Source organism: Podarcis pityusensis, assembly GCF_964106645.2.
Source record: "Podarcis pityusensis genome assembly, chromosome: 4".
Lineage (NCBI taxonomy): Eukaryota > Metazoa > Chordata > Lepidosauria > Squamata > Lacertidae > Podarcis > Podarcis pityusensis.
In genome coordinates, this window is record NC_138027.1 from 102,031,259 (window position 1) to 102,049,225 (window position 17,967).

At 43.9% G+C, this 17,967-nt stretch overlaps 2 long non-coding RNA genes across 5 annotated transcripts in view; one reads left to right on the plus strand and one right to left on the minus strand.

Annotated features, from left to right (window-relative positions):
• Window positions 1-1,602: 1,602 nt before the first annotated feature.
• The window catches only part of LOC308475888, a 51,916-nt gene continuing 35,551 nt past the window's right edge, over window positions 1,603-17,967 (minus strand). The window contains exon 3 of the long non-coding RNA XR_013985483.1: window positions 1,603-3,310. This is a non-coding gene — a long non-coding RNA (uncharacterized lncRNA). The remainder of the gene's footprint in view (window positions 3,311-17,967) is intronic.
• LOC308475876 lies at window positions 6,065-9,897 on the plus strand. Of its 4 annotated transcripts, XR_013985466.1 has the most exons (4): window positions 6,070-7,695; window positions 7,801-7,864; window positions 7,920-8,234; window positions 9,564-9,897. It is a non-coding gene; the product is annotated as an uncharacterized lncRNA (long non-coding RNA). The 4 variants fall into 4 exon arrangements; XR_013985465.1 differs by having other exon boundaries at window positions 6,069-7,695; window positions 7,801-8,234; XR_013985463.1 differs by having other exon boundaries at window positions 6,065-8,234; window positions 9,477-9,897.

The window sequence follows — 17,967 nt, forward strand, 5'->3', positions numbered from 1 at the left end:
AATACATGTGGTATTTGATACTACATATTTTAGAAGTTTTAATATAATTCCAGAGAATAGCAGCTATGGAAGGCAGCATTTCTGAAAATTGTGATCCCACAGCAAAAGCCATTCATGATTCCAAGGACAATATCATGCATCTAGGAGCGAGGGGATCTGAAGCAATAATATCCATTCAATTCACAAAGGGCCTGAATAGACAGAGTAAAATTACTCAGTTGTGAATCGGAAGCCCTCAGGGTGACAATATTTTAGCAGGAGAACCACAGAGTGAACATCAAGAGAAAATGACTTTGCATCAACTTACTTACTTCGCCAAACCTTTATTAGGCATTACAAATATATAGGCCATCATAAAACATCGGTATATAAAATTTTGAAATATATACAAATAAACAGCCATGTAAAAATATGTAATAACGAGGATTTTCATTAACCACTGTAAGAGATACTATTGATAAAAACTCAGCCACCCTTGCAGTTACTTCTGGGTTAATATCAGACAGATAGAATCTGATTTCATTGTGCCATGATGTTGGACTACCCAAAAAAGTGGAATAGCACGCATTTGTGTAGCTGGTTGTACAATGGACAGTAGAAAAGAATATGTTCTACTGTCTGGCACATTCAAAGAATGTCTGCAATGCCTATTGTTTCTGGGGATGTTTTGCCCTTGGAAAAGCTGAAGGGAAAATGTTCAGTCGGGCTAACCAAGGCTGGAATTAGTAATTTATTTATTTTTTAATAAGATATTTATTAAAGTTTCAGCATATTACAAAAATAAGAGAAAAAAGTAAAAGAAAATAAAAAAACGAAAATAAATACAAGGTAAAAACAGTTAAAAACAAGTCAGTCTTTCCATATCTTATCTTTCATTTGCTTGTTTCCCTGACCTCCTCACACCTCCCTTTTTTGTATTCCAGTTCAATTAGTTAATTCAGCAATTCCTTTCCCTCTTTGATTTTATCTTAATCTTTTATCTTAATATATTATAGCTTTAAATTATCACCTGTTAACAATCCTTTTTTACATATTCCTTTATAACATTACTGCTAAAAACCACTTAACTTCAATCCAACATCATTCTAACATTCATTAATTTTGCAGTATTTCTGTAAATAGTTTTTAAATTTCTTCCAATCTTCTTCCACCGACTCTTCTCCCTGGTCTCGGATTCTGCCAGTCATTTCCGCCAGTTCCATATAGTCCATCACCTTCATCTGCCATTCTTCCAGAGTGGGTAAATCTTGTGTCTTCCAATACTTTGCAATAAGTATTCTTGCTGCTGTTGTAGCATACATAAAGAAAGTTCTATCCTTCTTTGGCACCAATTGGCCGACCATGCCCAGGAGAAAGGCCTCTGGTTTCTTCAGGAAGGTATATTTAAATACCTTTTTCATTTCATTATAAATCATCTCCCAGAAAGCCTTAATCCTTGGGCACGTCCACCAAAGGTGAAAGAATGTACCTTCAGTTTCTTTACATTTCCAACATTTATTATCGGGCAAATGATAGATTTTTGCAAGCTTGACTGGTGTCATGTACCACCTGTAAATCATTTTCATAATATTCTCTCTTAAGGCATTACATGCCGTAAACTTCATACCTGTGGTCCACAACTGTTCCCAGTCAGCCATCATTATGTTATGTCCAACATCTTGTGCCCATTTAATCATAGCAGATTTCACTGTTTCATCTTGAGTATTCCATTTCAACAGCAAGTTATACATCTTTGACAAAATCTTGGTTTTGGAGTCTAACAGTTCTGTTTCCAATTTTGATTTTTCCACCTGGAAGCCAATTTTCTTATCCAAATTATATGCCTCCATTATCTGATAATAATGAAGCCAATCTCGCACTTTATTTTTTAGTTTTTCAAAACTCTGCAGTTTCAATTTATCTCCCTCTTGTTCCAAAATTTCCCAATATTTTGGCCATTTGGCCTCCATATTGAGCTTTTTCTGAGCCTTCGCTTCCATCGGTGACAACCACCTGGAATTACTAATTTTGAACTATGTGACCCTGTTATCTGTTGTATTTAAACCAAAGAACTTGGGGGAGCAAATTTTATTTATAGCTGACTCAATGTTTTGTTTTTCAATGTTCCTTAATTTGGTTAGAATATTACAATAAATATATTGCTCACTTGAATTATACAAGAGTTGCAAGTCAATACTAATAGATCTGATTTTGCTATGTAAGAGTTGGAACCATCTGGATTGATAATAAGAGCCTTTAAGTAAGTCAGAGAGCAGACTCAAAGGCTGGCAACAGAAATGGCAACGCAATCACTATTTTATAGTGCTGGCCCAATATCCCATCGTGTGTATACCTAGTTCTGCACACATTGTCTCATACTTGATTGAACTTGGGAGCCCCAGGATACGTCTCAGGAAACCTGTTTATATGCTTGTATCCATATTGGGATCCCAAAATGTAGCTGGGATGACGCTTTAGCTTGAAAAATTTGAATGGCAGCTGGTATAAATTGGTTACCTTTCAGAAAATGAATGCGAGCTACTGCTGAGGATGCACACTTGGCCTGTTTGATAGCACTCTTGTGATGGTTTGACCAACCTGAGTCAGCTATATTTTAGGGAAATTGCCAAGGGTAAGATGGTATCATACAAGGGAAACTGTAAAAATGGGACATGCAGCCTTTACACAATGCTGTAATAAATTGGGAAGGTGTTTATGATCCTCCCCATGCCTGGAAACCCAGCACAATTATGATTCCCATTTACAAGGAGGAATATAAAGGTGTTCAGTTGAACATGCTTACATTTCCCCTTCAGGCCTTCCTGCTGAAATTGAGGTCAGGCATGCTAGAGTATGCATGGATGTTGGTTGCGGTGCTGGCACGTGCATCCACTTCCAGTTCCCTCTTCAGGCATAACACGTGAACAGGGCTGCAGGTCACAGCCATGGTTACATATGGCCACAGCGGGTTGAGTTAAGGACAGCTGCCGCCATGGTAGAATTTCAACCTTTAGACTTTTCCATTTTAGCTGCTTTTTTCAGTCTTCAATCATCCCTGAGGGATTCATTTTCCATGCAACGATGCATAAAGTTATAAATCAGAAACATTTTTGGCATTAATAGGCACTGTCACATTTTGTAGTTGCTGATCCCTCCATTGTTTTTAATAGCTTTTCAAATGCTTTAGGAACAAAGGGTGCAATCTCTCACTTTTTGAAAAATCTCAGTAATACTCCCACCCCAAACCCCCCCCCCCACCACCAAAATGGTCAAATTCACTTCTTACTGTAAACCACCATCTTCTCATTCACATGTCAGCTGTTCTGATGTCCTGGAAGGAAGACACACGTCAAAAAGTTAGAAAAGAAATACATTGTCTCTCTCAAACAAGTATAGAACAGTAACAGGAAATTCCTGACATATTACCAAGTCCAGTGAAACCTAGTGAATAACATTACTCTCCCTATAGCTGGTACAAAACTACGATAACTGTTCGTTGCCGTTGTTGTTTCACACTTCCAAATAATGTTTTATTTCTTTATTTTTCTCTTTTCAAAAAAAGAAGGAAGGAAGTTTGCCCTCCCAAAGCATCCTTCCTATGTTCCCGAGACAGACCTCCTCATGCGAACACCACAGCAATTTGATGTCACATCATTCCCATGGGCATTTCTTGGAGTGGAACTAATGGCTGCCCCCATTGCCAATGAGCAGAGCTATCTCTCCCCGCGCCCCCGGGAACGCCTCTGGGAATGATATTACAACATGTTGCAGGGCTGTTCTCATGTGGAATTCTGTCCCAGGGAAGCAGATGGGCTGCTAAGAACAGCAAAGCTCCCATTTGAAGTGGCATCAAGAATTTTTTTTCCAGAAAGAAAAATTCTGCCATTTCATATTTTGCCCAGATTTAGTTTTACTTGTCAGAGCAAGATAAATACAAACCAATTCTTTTGCATTTAGGTGCTCACAATTGTAATATGTCTGAGGGATGAATCATTGGTGCATTTAAGATGTCTGTAGGCACATGGAGGCAGTTTCCACCCCAGCCTTGCACAGATGACACCATGACTGCATAACCCATCAATAGCAAAAACCAGCTGCATCTAGCAAGGCAGCCATTGGCTGCAATTGCTTCTACCTGCCCAACCTCATATGGTATAAGTTTTGCATAGGCCAACCTATGCTTAACAGCATGTTAAAGATCAATGTGAGCTGTGTGCAGTCGTAAGGGTAGATGTTACCAGATGCACCCTGGAAGTAACTGCAAAGGCAGTGGCAACAAGCACAGCACTGCAAATAACATGGAAATAAGATTTAAGATCTAGTTCATGCACATGCTCCAACGTCAACATTATTTTCATAGTAGAGCAGCAGGAATGTGCCTCTCTCATTGTACCAATAAATAATGTAGAGTGCGAAGCCACACATGTTTAAGCCCATGTGGCACAATCTTTCTCCTCTTTGTAAGGAGAAATAATTGTACAAACCAGGTTGTTACGTAGAGCATCCAGCATAGCACAGTCAACCAGAGAACAGAGAAAGAAGCACATGCACACGCCTCTACTCACTGGCCTGTGATAAGTAGACAGTCAGGTCAGAATTGCTCCTCCTTCTGTTCTGGTTCTGTGATGCATTAAATATCTGCAGACAGTAATTCCTTACAGGACAAATCCCATGCATATTTACTCAGGTCTCACTGTGCCAAATGATGCATACACTCTAGTTAGTATGTTTGGGATTGGAATAGGCTAAGTAAATCCGTACTTTAAATATCGGGAATCTGTCTTCATGCTTACATTTTTACTACAAAGTGAAAGTTTATTCCCCTCTTAATGGTTGCTTATAAACATAATACATAGATAGATTCCTGTCCGCACTTTGTGCTAAAACAAATTCTGTAACATGCAATGGGATGCCAACCATTGTACCAAGAAAAACTAGTTTCTACAGTCAAAGTATAAATTATGCAAAATGAACATTTGTACAATGTATTCTGTATTAGGTTGCATAATTCAAGTCCGATTTTGCACATGGTGGGGGACAATAAATTAGGCGCGGCTGAAACATCTACTGCAGCAAGTTTTATCCAGCCACTTCTTTGGCTTATGAGTTTTCAATGTGATTACCCCACATGTTTTCAAGCAGGTTTCGGGTGAGAAACTCTGAATTTTCCCACTAGTTGAATTATGCGCCACTACCTCACCCAGGCCCCTTTGGGAGGAATGGTGTAAATGATGATGATGATGCTTGATGCAGTTCAGCCCCGATTAGACCCTGTGCTACTACAGAACGATGGAATACAAAAACCTGGATGAGCTGCTTTGTTTCAGAGTAGGGATAGGCAAATGTATCAGTTCTGGTTTCTCTCAGTTTCTCATTCAGTTCTCTACAGACCTGTGCTGCTAGCCATGGCAGAGCTCAGGGGAGGGAGAAGCCAGTCAACCAGCCAAGGCTCAGGGGGGTACTTGCCTGGAGGCAAAGTCCGTATGCAGGGTTCAGTCCAGACCTAAGATCAGGAGTATTTCAGTTCACATAGTCAGACGATTCAGGAGTCAAGAAAGCTAAGGGTCACGAGAAGCAAGAAGCAGCAAGGTCCAGGAATGTTGTTTCCAGCAACTGACTGTTGCGTGTCGAGGTCCCTGAGCCCCCGCCCCCCCCCCCCCATAATTCACACATCACTTTTGGTTTGGGTTTTTGGCACGATTTTGGCCACAACTTTATTTAAATACACACAAGTGAGTGGTTGCTAACAATTTCCTGCTAACTGTAGCAGGCTTAGGCTTGAATGTAGGCCTCACTGCTTCTGCTCTTAAGAATCTTTGACTCATTGCAATATTAAAGGAAGCTCAAAATGGTGCTCCTGCCCAAGGCTAGATTAAAATTCGGCCGACAGAGCTGCACACACCCAAAATAAAGCCACCTTTGGGGATACTATAAACAAAAGTGACTCCAGCTAGGCTGGGAACAACCTGACTAGCCCCACAATTAACAACAGGCAAAATGGGGAAAACCTTTTTGCAAAAGAAAGCCCCTAATGGGGGCTCTCTCCCTACTGGGAAAGGCAAGCCAAGGAGGATGATGCACAGGCAGCGCTCACAGGTGCAGGGAGGATCTTCCCACAGGGCAGGGTAAGGGGTGGGGTGGGAAATCAAAGAGGAAAAGAAAAGGGGTGGAATTAAATTAATTAAGGGACTAGAGAGGATTAAAGAGAAGGGGGAAATAAAGAAATGTAACCAGACAATGAGAAGATCACTCCACTGTCCTCCAGACAGTGCAAGCGCTCCAGGTGATCCGAAGTAAGCAGCGAAAAGAGGAAGTTCGTCGCTGTGTGCAATGTATTTAACAAACAGGGCTGTCAATCAATAAATGGCAACATATAAATCTGCCCAGTAACAGCCCGCCCCTGCTTAAAGATGGCCAAACTCTTTTGCCCAGCAACAGTGAGGTGTCTTGTCAGCCCCCACCGAAACCCGTGCTCTCCATGAGGGAGAACACGCTTTAATAATTGGGAAATAGTAAAATATTAGAAGTAATTTAAAAATAAGTACGGGGGAAAACAAAAATGATAAGAACATAATATGTTCAGTTGGAAGAATGTAAGGTATGAAAACAAGCAGGAGATGTTATTGCATAACAAATCGGAAGAGGAAGTTGAGGGAAGTCGGGGGGGCGGACTATATTTTTTTCTGTGTTTGAGACAATGTTATTGTGATGAACATAAAATTACAAAACTTAATAAAAATTGTTTTAAAAAGAAAATAAAGACATTTGCACCCACTGTATTAATGCTGCAAGGGACTTTTTATGTGCCCTTATGACCAAGAGGTGGTGGAAGGAGTGAGCCGCATTCCAGTGAGTGAGCCTGTCCCTGGCCATAGGACTGGGGAGCCCTCTCCCTGGTCAGAGCTGAAGGAGCTCAGGGGCAGAAGGATGAGGAGAGAGAGGCTGGGGGAGAGGAAACAGGTTGGAAAAGGCAACAAACCAGCTGAGGTTAGGTTGATTTTCAAAACTATTGGGATGTATTTTATTCTTTTAGAGTAAATGAAGGGATTTCACTCTGCTGAAATTCATCATTTATAACTTTAAAAAGGGGCACAGGTAATTTTCTCCTGTGATCTCTGCTGTGGTTGATTTCAAATACTGCGCACATATATCTTAATCATGAAAAGTGTTAGCAGAGACATTAAATTTTAAATTAAAAGGAAACCAAAGGAAAATAGAAGATCAAAGAAGACTTAATCCTAATAACACAGGGACAGTAAATTGTAGACCGATGGTGGACCTTGAGAAAGGCCCCCACCCAAACTTCTCCCTTTGAAGTGACCATCCCAGCTGCGGGAAGGTAAGTATCAAGTACTCTTGTATTTTCAGAGGGGATGACAGGCTCAGATACCTCACAACTAAACCTTAAACACTACATCACAGTAGCAGCAGCAATATAGATGTATACATTATGCCTGAAGGACATCTAGGTGAGTATCCCTTGCTTGGCTGGGAAGAATATTTATCTTGTGTTCCGTCTGCAACTCACTGTGCTAAGACTCTTTCAGGTTGCAGTGACGGAGTTGTCAGAAGAGGCCCTATTCTGCGTCACCACAATGAGGCTCAGCTGCAGATAGGAGAGCACGTATTTCGTTCCAGCTGCCCTTTCCTTCCGGTTCCCCAGAGTTCTCTGTACCTGAAGTGAGAGTCACCTGCATTTGGACTGTGCTGCTTCAGGTAAGTTCACATTCCACCGCTCAGTGGTCTTTTTTAAAGGCAATGTTGTTTTTTTGTATTGATCTCTAATTTTTCCCATTTTCTTTTCCGGTGTTCTCTTCACAGGTCTCTCCAAAGTGCACTACTTATCATCTTAAGGTTTTTTTTCCTGAGAGAACATTTGCAGAATGTTCTCTCAGGTTTTGCTTTTCCCCTTGTTGAATTGCTCCAAAAAAAAGCAAAAGATACTGGTGGTCGGCGCTCCTGGTTCCCAGGATGGGGTTCAAGTCCCTACGGTGTCCTCGCTAGCTTCCAATGCAACTATCATGCCCCTCTATTTTTCCCTATATCCCTCACTTCCCAAAGTATTAGCATGGGAAGGTTTTTGGGTATTGATTTCAGTGAATAAGCTTGGTTCTGAACTCCGCCAAGGCATCTAAGGACCTATTCAAGCAACCTTTGCACTGTTCCTGCTGCTCTAACGATGCTCCAATGATCCATCACCGGCATCTGTCTCAATAGGCTGGATCGTATGGGTGCTTCCTATCCTATCATCCCAGGTATGTATGTATGTATTTCTGAATATATTTAATTTCCATACTGCTTTATATTTTTCTCAAAGCGGTTTACAGAGTATTGAAACATCAATAAAACAATCTGAAGTCAAATATAGAGTATATTCTGTCAGATTTTAAAAATGAGATGCTGACACTAATGCAAAAGCAGAAGGAAAAAGTTGTAGCGGAATTGGGGAAGAACACAAAAATGGTCACAGAAATATCTAGCAAATTAGAAGCTTTGGACATTCCTGTGAACAACCTGGAGGCCAAATCCCAAAAAATTGAAAAAGAGAACGAATAAATTAGAGGGGAACAAGAGATAATAAGGGGTGGGGATATGATAGGTTTAGCTGGCAGACAGGATCAAATTGAGGGTTGTCTCGCAGTCTTAGAGATGAGACAAAAAACTAATGTGATGCGAATAAGAGGCCTTCCAGAGGCAGAGGAGGAACAAGTTCTTAAAACATACAAGCCTAGACAATTGTGGATTGAATGGGAGAGGAAAAGGAGTATGTTGAAGGATCTATTGACAGTTGCTACAGGGTCCAGTCTAAGTCAGCTAAGGCTTAGAAACAGCCTGGAGACTGTTTGGTAACTTTAAACTCTAAGAAATTGAAGGACGCTATAGTCCAGAACAATTATGAAAACAGATTCCAGGTTGATGGAAATTCTGTGTTTAGAGAGATACCTCCTTGTTTGCTTCAAAAATGCCAGAGGTATTGGTTCCTGACAAACGTCTTGATTAGAGTCAATATTAAATTTAGATGGGAATTTCCAGAAGGAATTTCCTTTACATACAAGGAAAAAAGATATAGATTGGTAAATGAAGAGCAGGTGCAGGAATTCTGGCTAAGACATAGCAGAGATTTGGGCAACCCATACACTCCACAGTACCTGCTGGGAGCAGTAGGAGGGGCAGGGGAAGGAGCAACAGCGGGGGAGGTAGATAATTTAGATAACCAAGACAACAAAAACTTTAGACAAGACTTTAGGGGAAAAGACACAAGCAGACATAATGGCAGACTTAAAGGTACTGAGCTGGAACGTAAATGTTCTAAACCAGCGGTTCTCAACCTGTGGGTCCCCAGATGTTGTTGGACTACAACTCCCATCATCCCTGAGCTCTGGTCTTGCTAGCTAGGGGTGATGGGAGTTGTAGTTCAACAACATCTGGGGACCCACAGGTTGAGAAAGGCTGGTTTAAACAGAAAAGTATAAAGGAATAATGTCATGAATATACAGGCTCCCAGGGAAGAAGTACAGGCAGAGGGAGAAGGCAGACAGCAAGACTAGATGAGTACAATCAGGAGTCCTCTCCCTAACCCTCAGGAATGTCGATTGGAAGCAACCCTGATGGCAGACAAGCAGTGGAGCTCAAATTACAGAGAAGTAGCAGCCACACCTTAGAGAGCAGGAATGAACATGGAAGTTCCGTGTCTTGGAATGAGGAAGGGGAGGGGGCTGACCCCCTTAGTCCCCGCTCTCATCAAATAGGCGGCCTTCAGGACAGATCACGTCACAAGAGGAGGCTGGGCTGCTTTTGGTTCCACTGGAAGAAGCCTCATCAGTAGGAACATCTTCACTGATGGACGGAGGGCAGCGTTCACCGCTCCATGAACTTTGTTGGGGATTTTTTTTGCAATAAATGTTCTTTCTAACTAACCATCCTCGTTTGTTTCCAAGAGTCCCTAACAAATAAAATTGAACATATAATTCTCAAACAAAATTTATTTTTATTTTGTCTTCAAGAAACACATATATTGAGCAAACATAATGGGCAGGTTCCAATCTGCCTTCATTACATATCTCTAGGTGCCAGGCAAAGAGAAGCAAAGAGATTGAGCATGTTTTTAGACTGTCTGTATTTTCAGGTGGGATTCACCCACATATTAGCAAATTTGGGTTGTGCAATTAAAATTGGCTTGGATCTCTTGAGCAGCAAGCATGCTTCCACCCTGAAACTGGATTCTTTGCCATAATGAAAGTGAAGGGAAAATGCATTGGAAAGTGTGGAGTAGCATTTGCTTTGTGCAATGCCATCTTACTTACCTGCAAACAAACTGAAATGAATGCTTGATAAATAGCCAACATAATTGCAACTCTCTGCAACCTTTTTGCAAACAAATCAGGATGAATGCTCAATAAAAGGATTTATATTGTACACGCAGGTCCAGCTTACCTATCTTTGGAAATTGTTTGTTAGGTGATCGTTCACATAACGAGCCGACAATTCCCATTGATTCCTATCGAAACAAGTACAAGTACTCTGGATTCGCCTCAGATCATATAAATCTTTCGCCTTTTACCTGTGGAAACATTTCTGATCCATTATTTGTCCAATCTCCCCCCCCCCCCGCATGGTTTCTTCCAGAAATGACTGCAGCCAACCATCAAAAGAGAGAAAAAGGGGGAAATGATTTGTCCTAGCTCTCATTCTCCTTGGTTTCTCCAATCTCTCCTATTCCCTGATTTGTCTGATCTCTCTCTCTCTCTCTCTCTCTCTCTCTCTCTTTCTCTCTCTCTGCCCCCCACCTAATGACATGGTTTCTGCCCCAAAATAGCTGCCACCGACAGGGCCGTCTTAACTGTTGGTGCTAGGGGTGCACATCACCCCGGCACCGGGCTCTCAGGAGCGCCAGGCCGAGAGTCCAGGGCCGAGCATTGGATTCCGGGGAAGAGCACCGACAGCCAAGCGGAGCATAGGCCATCGGAGTGCTGCAGGCAGCTCTTCCCCGGACTCCAACACTGGCCCCCAAACTCGCGCCAAGCCGCCCGCAGCAGAAGAGCCTGTGATGCTCTGATGGGCTCTACTCCGCTTAGCTGTCAGCTCTTGCCCCAGCTGCATGGCGGCTAACTGTTCCAGCGCTGTGCCCAGAGCGCCGTGTAATATTGTGGGCGCTGCGCGATGCATCCCGTTGCATGTGCTAAGCTGCAGGTTCCTTTGCTGACTTTTCCACTGTCGGCGCATGCTCCCAGCGCTGCCCAACGTGGGGTGCCAGCACAGAATGAAGGGGAATGCAAGCGGTAGTGGAGGAAACATCTCTGGACGGGATCCACTGCAGTTGGGAAGCAGTCTTTCCCTGCACTCCAAGTTAGTGCACAGAAATGATACACGAATAATAATTTGGCCCAACTCAACACTGGTATTGGAGCAGCACACAAAATCTCCCATTTGATACACAGAGCCAGTTCCTCAGCAACAGCATCACGATGCGTCCTCACCCTGAGCTGGTGAGGTGCGCCATGAGGGAAGCCTGAATTGTGTGGCCATACTCAGTGTGTGGTCCTTCTCAAGCCATTGCTGCCTCTTCACAGCCTTGTCCTTCCTCAAAGGTGCCTGACCCAGAAAATAGCCGTGCTATTTCCCCACTTGGGCGCAGTTAGGCGAAGGCAGTGACTCTCCACGCACACCCGAGCACAACTCAGTTCGTGCAGCAGGCTCACAAGTTATATCAAGAGAGGCACCTGTGCTCCTGGGTTGAAGAGTCTCGGCTCCCCCAAAATTTGTCCATCCGTGGGAACGTGTGTGGAAGTGTGGAAGCTTTCTCAGGCACCAGTGAAGCTGGAGAGGGAGGCCAGCGGCTAATTGGCCGCCATTGGCACCCAAAAATGTGCCATGGTGGATGGGAACAGCGGATGGGAATGCGCCATTTCTGCTCTTCCTGCGGCAGCTGCTCCTCACGCTGGTGGGCCAGGAAGTCGTGGCGGCTGCGGCTCCTCACTTGTTACTCCGCAGCTTTAATACTCCAGGTGCACCGACACCCCACTGTGGTAACTGGGCCGCAAGGCTGAGGCGTCCCGCCCAACCCTGCAAGCAAGAGGGGCCCATACAAAATAAAACAAATAACCATGAAAAAAAGTATGGTTTCTGGATGGCCTCTTAAACACCCACAGCTCGCAACAGCCGTGGCTACAGTCCCTAGGAGCCCACTCACTCCTAGGAGCTCAGGTACCTTTGCCTCTCCAGTAAAATTATTGAGCCCTCCCCCCCCCCAAATGATGGTCATGTGGGTGGGTGGTCCGTTCCAGGGTGCTGTTTGCACCCCAAAAAGTCCATAAGTAGAGCGCCACTTCTGTGCATGCGTGCAATGTGATAGAGTGCTCTTGCACATGCATGAAGCGTGCAGATCACTCCTGAGCATGCGTGAAGTGGCGAACCTGGAAGTAAACACTTCTGGGTTTGCTGCATTCGTAACCTGAAAAAACGCAATGTGAAGCAAATGCAACTCGGGGTATGACTGTACAGTCGTACCTTGGATGTTGAACGCCTTGGTACTCATATATTTCGGCACCCGATCAAAATCTGGAAGTGAGTGTTCCAGTTTTCAATCCACTGTCCTATCCACTGTCAACAGAACACCCAGCTCCCAGAGGGAACAAAGGGTGTCCAGAAAGCCTACGAAAAGGCTGGTGTCACATGAACCAGCCAGTAAAATAATCCAAATAATGGTACCCCCAATTAATGAGTCTTGACTCACACTGTTCAATCCAGAAAGGCGCTAAAGGACTTGAGTGCTGCACAGTCTACTGCACAACCCATCGGCATCGCCTTATCAATAATAAGGAGCTCCATCCAAATTAAAGTCCAACCACTTAAAATCTTGAGGGTGAACCGGCAGCAGCCTAACAGCCGATTGAATATCACATATTGCCAACAAGGCACCTCTTCCAATTTGTTGGTAAGCTCAACCACCTGATCCAGAGACGCGTATTTCACGAAACAATTCCGGAAGGATAGCGTCATTCACTGAGGTGCCTTTGGGATGCGATAAATGAGGATCAGATGGAATTATATGGGGCTTTCTTAGGGACAATCCCCGATGGGGATAAATGAAGATCAGGAATAGAAGGAGGATCAAAGGGGATCCCACCATACGTCTCAGTGCAAGCTGCTTCCTAACCTTCTTTCAGGCTACCTCAGGTAGCTCTCTGACTTTTGATTTGCTGTATTCCGAGCCAGAGGAATCCTAAACCTTGAGAAAACCCTTCCCATAAACACAAAGCCGCTGACCCATCTGGATAACCTTTTAGCCAGGCTTTCAAGGGGGATAATTTTATGGGAATATGGGCCAGAGGTAATGAGCTATTGCTTGCCAACTCCCAGTCCCCCACTTGAGCAGGGGGCGTCTAGTGCTGCCACCATGATGTGTAAATTTACAGGGCTGACGCTGGCCAGAACCCTTAAAGAAGTGTCAACAAAGCTGCCGCCAGGCCAGCTTCCTGCACACCAGCTTCAGGTTCTATTGCTCAGGGAATTTCCATTTGAAATGTGGAGCTGTGCAAGTAGTCCGCATGTCCCCATCCCTGTGATCCCAGCAAGCTGTGGGGATGATGGCAGCCCTGCGTCTAACATTCCCATCATAGTGAATTGCCACTTATAGAATCGTAGAGTTGGAAGGGACACCGAGGATCTTCCAGTCCACTCCCTAATAATAATAATATTACTCTGGGTGGCTTCCAACAAAATATTAAAATACAGTAATGCATCAGACATTAAAAGCTTCCCTAAACAGGGCTGCCTTCAGATGTCTTCTAGAAGTCTGGAAGTTGACATCTGGTGGGAGGGCGTTCCACGGGACGGGTGCCACTACCGAGAAGGCCCTCTACCTGGCACCCTGTAACTTTGCTTCTCGCAGTGAGGGAACCACCAGAAGGCCCTTAGTGCTGGACCTCAGTGTCCAGGTAGAACGATGGGAGAGCATGCAGCTGTCCCATACAGGGACCAATCCTCCAACCTAGGCATTACCGGCACCACGCGCTGACCAGCTGAGCTATCCAGGATGATACTTAAAAGACCTGGGACAACCTCACCCTGACCCCCGTAGAGGTCCAAGGTGACGTATGAATCGTCATCAGAGCCCAGGGATGATGTACCTGTGAGGAAGTGTAAGCATCATCCCTGCTCTTCTTTGCCCTCCTCCTGGATTGCCGCCTCCGAAGACGCTTCCTTCTGGAAGAAGGCACCTGGGGCATCAGCAAGTCATCCTCTGCAGGAGAGGCAAGCTCTGGAGGCATCTGCAAAGGCCCTGCCATAGTCTGCAAAAAACTAAACAATGTAAGGAACCGGTGAAAGCAATGCTTCGTGCACCACATGGGGATGCTATTCAGGCCAGAATCGCTGCCCGAGGCCATCGAATTTTCGAGCAAAGCCCTAGGATACCTGCTAGGCCAGACATAAATGTTTCCAGTGAAATAACAGAGTTGAGGTAGCCCACAGCTTGTCCAGGTACCCCTGCTTGCCCTTTTAGAGGGAAGCACCCCCTCAAGAAATACAAAGTTCTTTTATCACAAATGGGCCAAACTACCCAGCAACGGAATAGTCCAAAAGGAGCAGCTTGTTTTGTTTTGTTTTGTTTTGTTTTGTTTTGTTTTGTTTTGTTATAACAATGGCTAAGAGGGGGATATGAACCCTGTCTCCCAGGACCTAGTCCTGCACTCTAGCCACTAAGCCACAATGGCTCATCTCTAAAATGGCAGTCGCCACTATAAGGGCAAAACAAACTTGAAGAAAATAAACTTGTTCAGAAACAGCATAGCTCAAGAGAATACACAGAGTGCTCATAGTCATTGGAGGCACAGAAAGCCTCTGGCGCCCTCTGTCTGCCTCAGATATACATTAGCAGCAACTGGGCCTGCAAGCAAACAGATACTTTCTTAGAGAGAGAATGAGTCACATGTCACAGAGACTTAACAATTAACTGCTACCTGTAGCAGACTTAGGCTTGGAAGTTATGTGCAGGCCAAATAGGCCTCCCTGCTTCTGCTCTTGAGAATCTGAGTCTCATAGCAATATTAAAGGAACTCAAAATAGTGCTCCCGCCCAAAGCTAGATTAAAATTTGGCCAACAGCGCTGCACACACCCAAAATAAAGCCACCTTTGGGGATTCTATAAACGAAAGGATTCTAGCTAAGCTGGGAACAGTCCTAACTAGCCCCACACTTTACAACAGGAGAAATGGGGGAAACCTTTTTGCAAAAGAAAGTCCAAGTGCTCCATGTGATCCGGTGCAAGCAACCAAGAGGACGCCCAAAGTTGGGCTTCCAATATTTAAAACCTCTGACCCCTCCTTCAAAATTGGCAACAAGCAATTCTCCCCAGCGACCCAATTAACCAATTCACTGCCTGGGTCACTCAGCAAATCCGCCCAGCAACACTGGGGTGGCTTGTACCCCCCACCGCAACACGTGCTCTCTGCTAGGGAGAACACGTTATGCTGGAAACCCTGCTTAAGAAAGCTGGAGCCAGCCAGTTCACCTCAGGAGCAAGAAGGCTGATCAGCAGCAGGTAGTGTCACTTCGCCTTCTGCTCCTTCAGGCTGCTGCTCAACAGGTGAAGCCGACTCCTGGCTCATGACAATTTCCACATTACTTTGAGAGAAAAATGAATCCATGTGAAAATTCATCAGCATTTGAATGTGAATTTCCCTTACTAAACATATTTTTGCATGCATTTTTGACTAATATGCACATTTTTGTAAAGCACAATTTCCCTAATATAATTCATTTTGTATATTTGCACTAATACATGCATTTTATAGGGACACAAGTGGCGCTGTGGGTTAAACCACAGAGCCTAGGACTTGCCAATCAGAAGGTTGGTGGTTTGAATCCCCGCGACATGGTGAGCTCCCGTTGCTCAGTCCCAGCTCCTGCCAACCTAGCAGTTCGAAAGCACGTCATTGTGCAAGTAGATAAATAGGTACCGCTCCGGCGGGAAGGTAAACAGCATTTCCATGCTCTGGTTTGCCAGAAGCAGCTTAGTCATGCTGGCCACATGACCTGGAAGCTGTACGCCGGCTCCACTGGCCAATAAAGCGAGATGAGCGCCGCAACCCCAGAGTCGGCCACGACTGGACCTAATGGTCAGGGGTCCCTTTATCTTTTACCTTATGCATTTTATGCACACTTCACCCCAGTATATGCATTTTTGCACATATTACTTGGCTGGAAACTATTGTGAAATTCAGAGAAGTGTTCGTTTCAATGGATGGATATGTTTCAGTCTTTGTAAAGTGCGAATTTAAAATGTGCCTTTAAATATGAACTGAGTGATAGCTTCCCTGCTCCAATCTTGGAGCTGTAGCACACAACTAATTCTAATAAACATACAAACACTTTCTATCAGATTTCTCAAATATACCTTTGAAACAGTAACAAGAGGACGATTATCAGCAAGAGAAGTTTGAATCCGGGCTCTTAGTGTGATGCTTTTCTAGTTTTATTCTGTGATGTGATGCACACTGACATATTTGGGGACTGGAAGTACTTAACATGTTATCATTCTTTTCCAGAGTTTTCTATCAGCCTCTCAAAGGGCTGATTTACACATTACATTTCACTCAGTTTTCCCCATGGTTTTAAAACATCAAGTATGGAGTACACATTAAAAAGAAGGAAATGATTGGAACAGCATATGATAAAACTCTGGCACTTGCAGCAGAAGACAGAGAACTCTGTCAAACGTTCTGCTCTTAGAACTTTTGGCATTCCATAGTATCAATTGCAACAGGAATTGATTACCTTTTGTCCTGGGCAAATCCAAGATATTTTGCTGTTGCTACCTGAGAGGAAGGACAAGATGGTGCCCTTCCCCATTTGACATACAAAAGCCAACTGAATTTGAATCGCAATGAATTTCAATTAAAATTGAATTTGACTTAATAATAGTAATATTTTTATAATTTATACCCTGCCCATCTGACTGGTGTGGGAACGTTTATATAATTTAGCAGAGTTTAAACAATCCCCTATTTGAGTTTATGCAGCGACAAGCAGGTTGCTAACTCGTTTGAGTCCTGTCAATAATTATACCTTCCTGGTTGATAATCCCTTTCTGTCCCTCTTAAAGAAAACACAATGAATCTGAATCATATTAACATAAACTACTTTATTCATTCAGATTCATTCAGGTTTACAGAGTTGTTCCTTAAGGCAGGCTTAGGTTACATAATAGATAAACTATATACTATATAGTAGTGAATCATGAGAAAACTGCGTCTGAGTCGTTACCAGTTAACACTCCTTGCAGCAACCAACCAACTGACAAAACAGGCAGTTAGTCCTCTCGGAATGTTGGACTTGACTGACAGCTTTATATCCCACAACTGGGTTGCCCCAACTTTGACAATGGTGGCAGGAGAGCACCCTCCACTTCACTTAAGGCAGCAGGCTAGCTTAGGGGAGCCACTCCAAACCCCTCCAAATGCAACTGGCCGCACCCTGCCTCAAGGTGCTTGGGAGCTTTTTCCTCCCTTGCTGCGGCTGCCTCCTTTCTTAAGCTGGCTCCACCGGCCTCCCAGCCAGTCCTTCCCCCCAAGGTCTGTGTACATGGCAGAGAAGGAACCCCTTTTCACCTCCTGCCAGCAAACCCCTCACAGCTGGGCTGCCTGTACACAAAGGTGCCTGAAGCGAAAGGTGTTACTGGGTGCACCTAGGCTGGCGGTGTGTGCATGAGCAGGAACATGCAGGCTCCCTGCAGTTGACGTTCTCAGTGGAAACACAGCTGGAACTGTGGATTTTATTGGGTGAAAGTGGATTTGATAGTTGGAGAGGTGCTGGAACTGCATCCCAGCATATTCCAGCTGAAAAAAACCCCTTGGTATACCCCTTTATCTAATGTATATATATATATTTACATGCTTTTTACATGTATCTCTCTACTGTTTTACTCATTAAGAATATACATTTTTGCATACATTTTTTGAAGTGAAACTGCATTAAGAGACGAGCAGT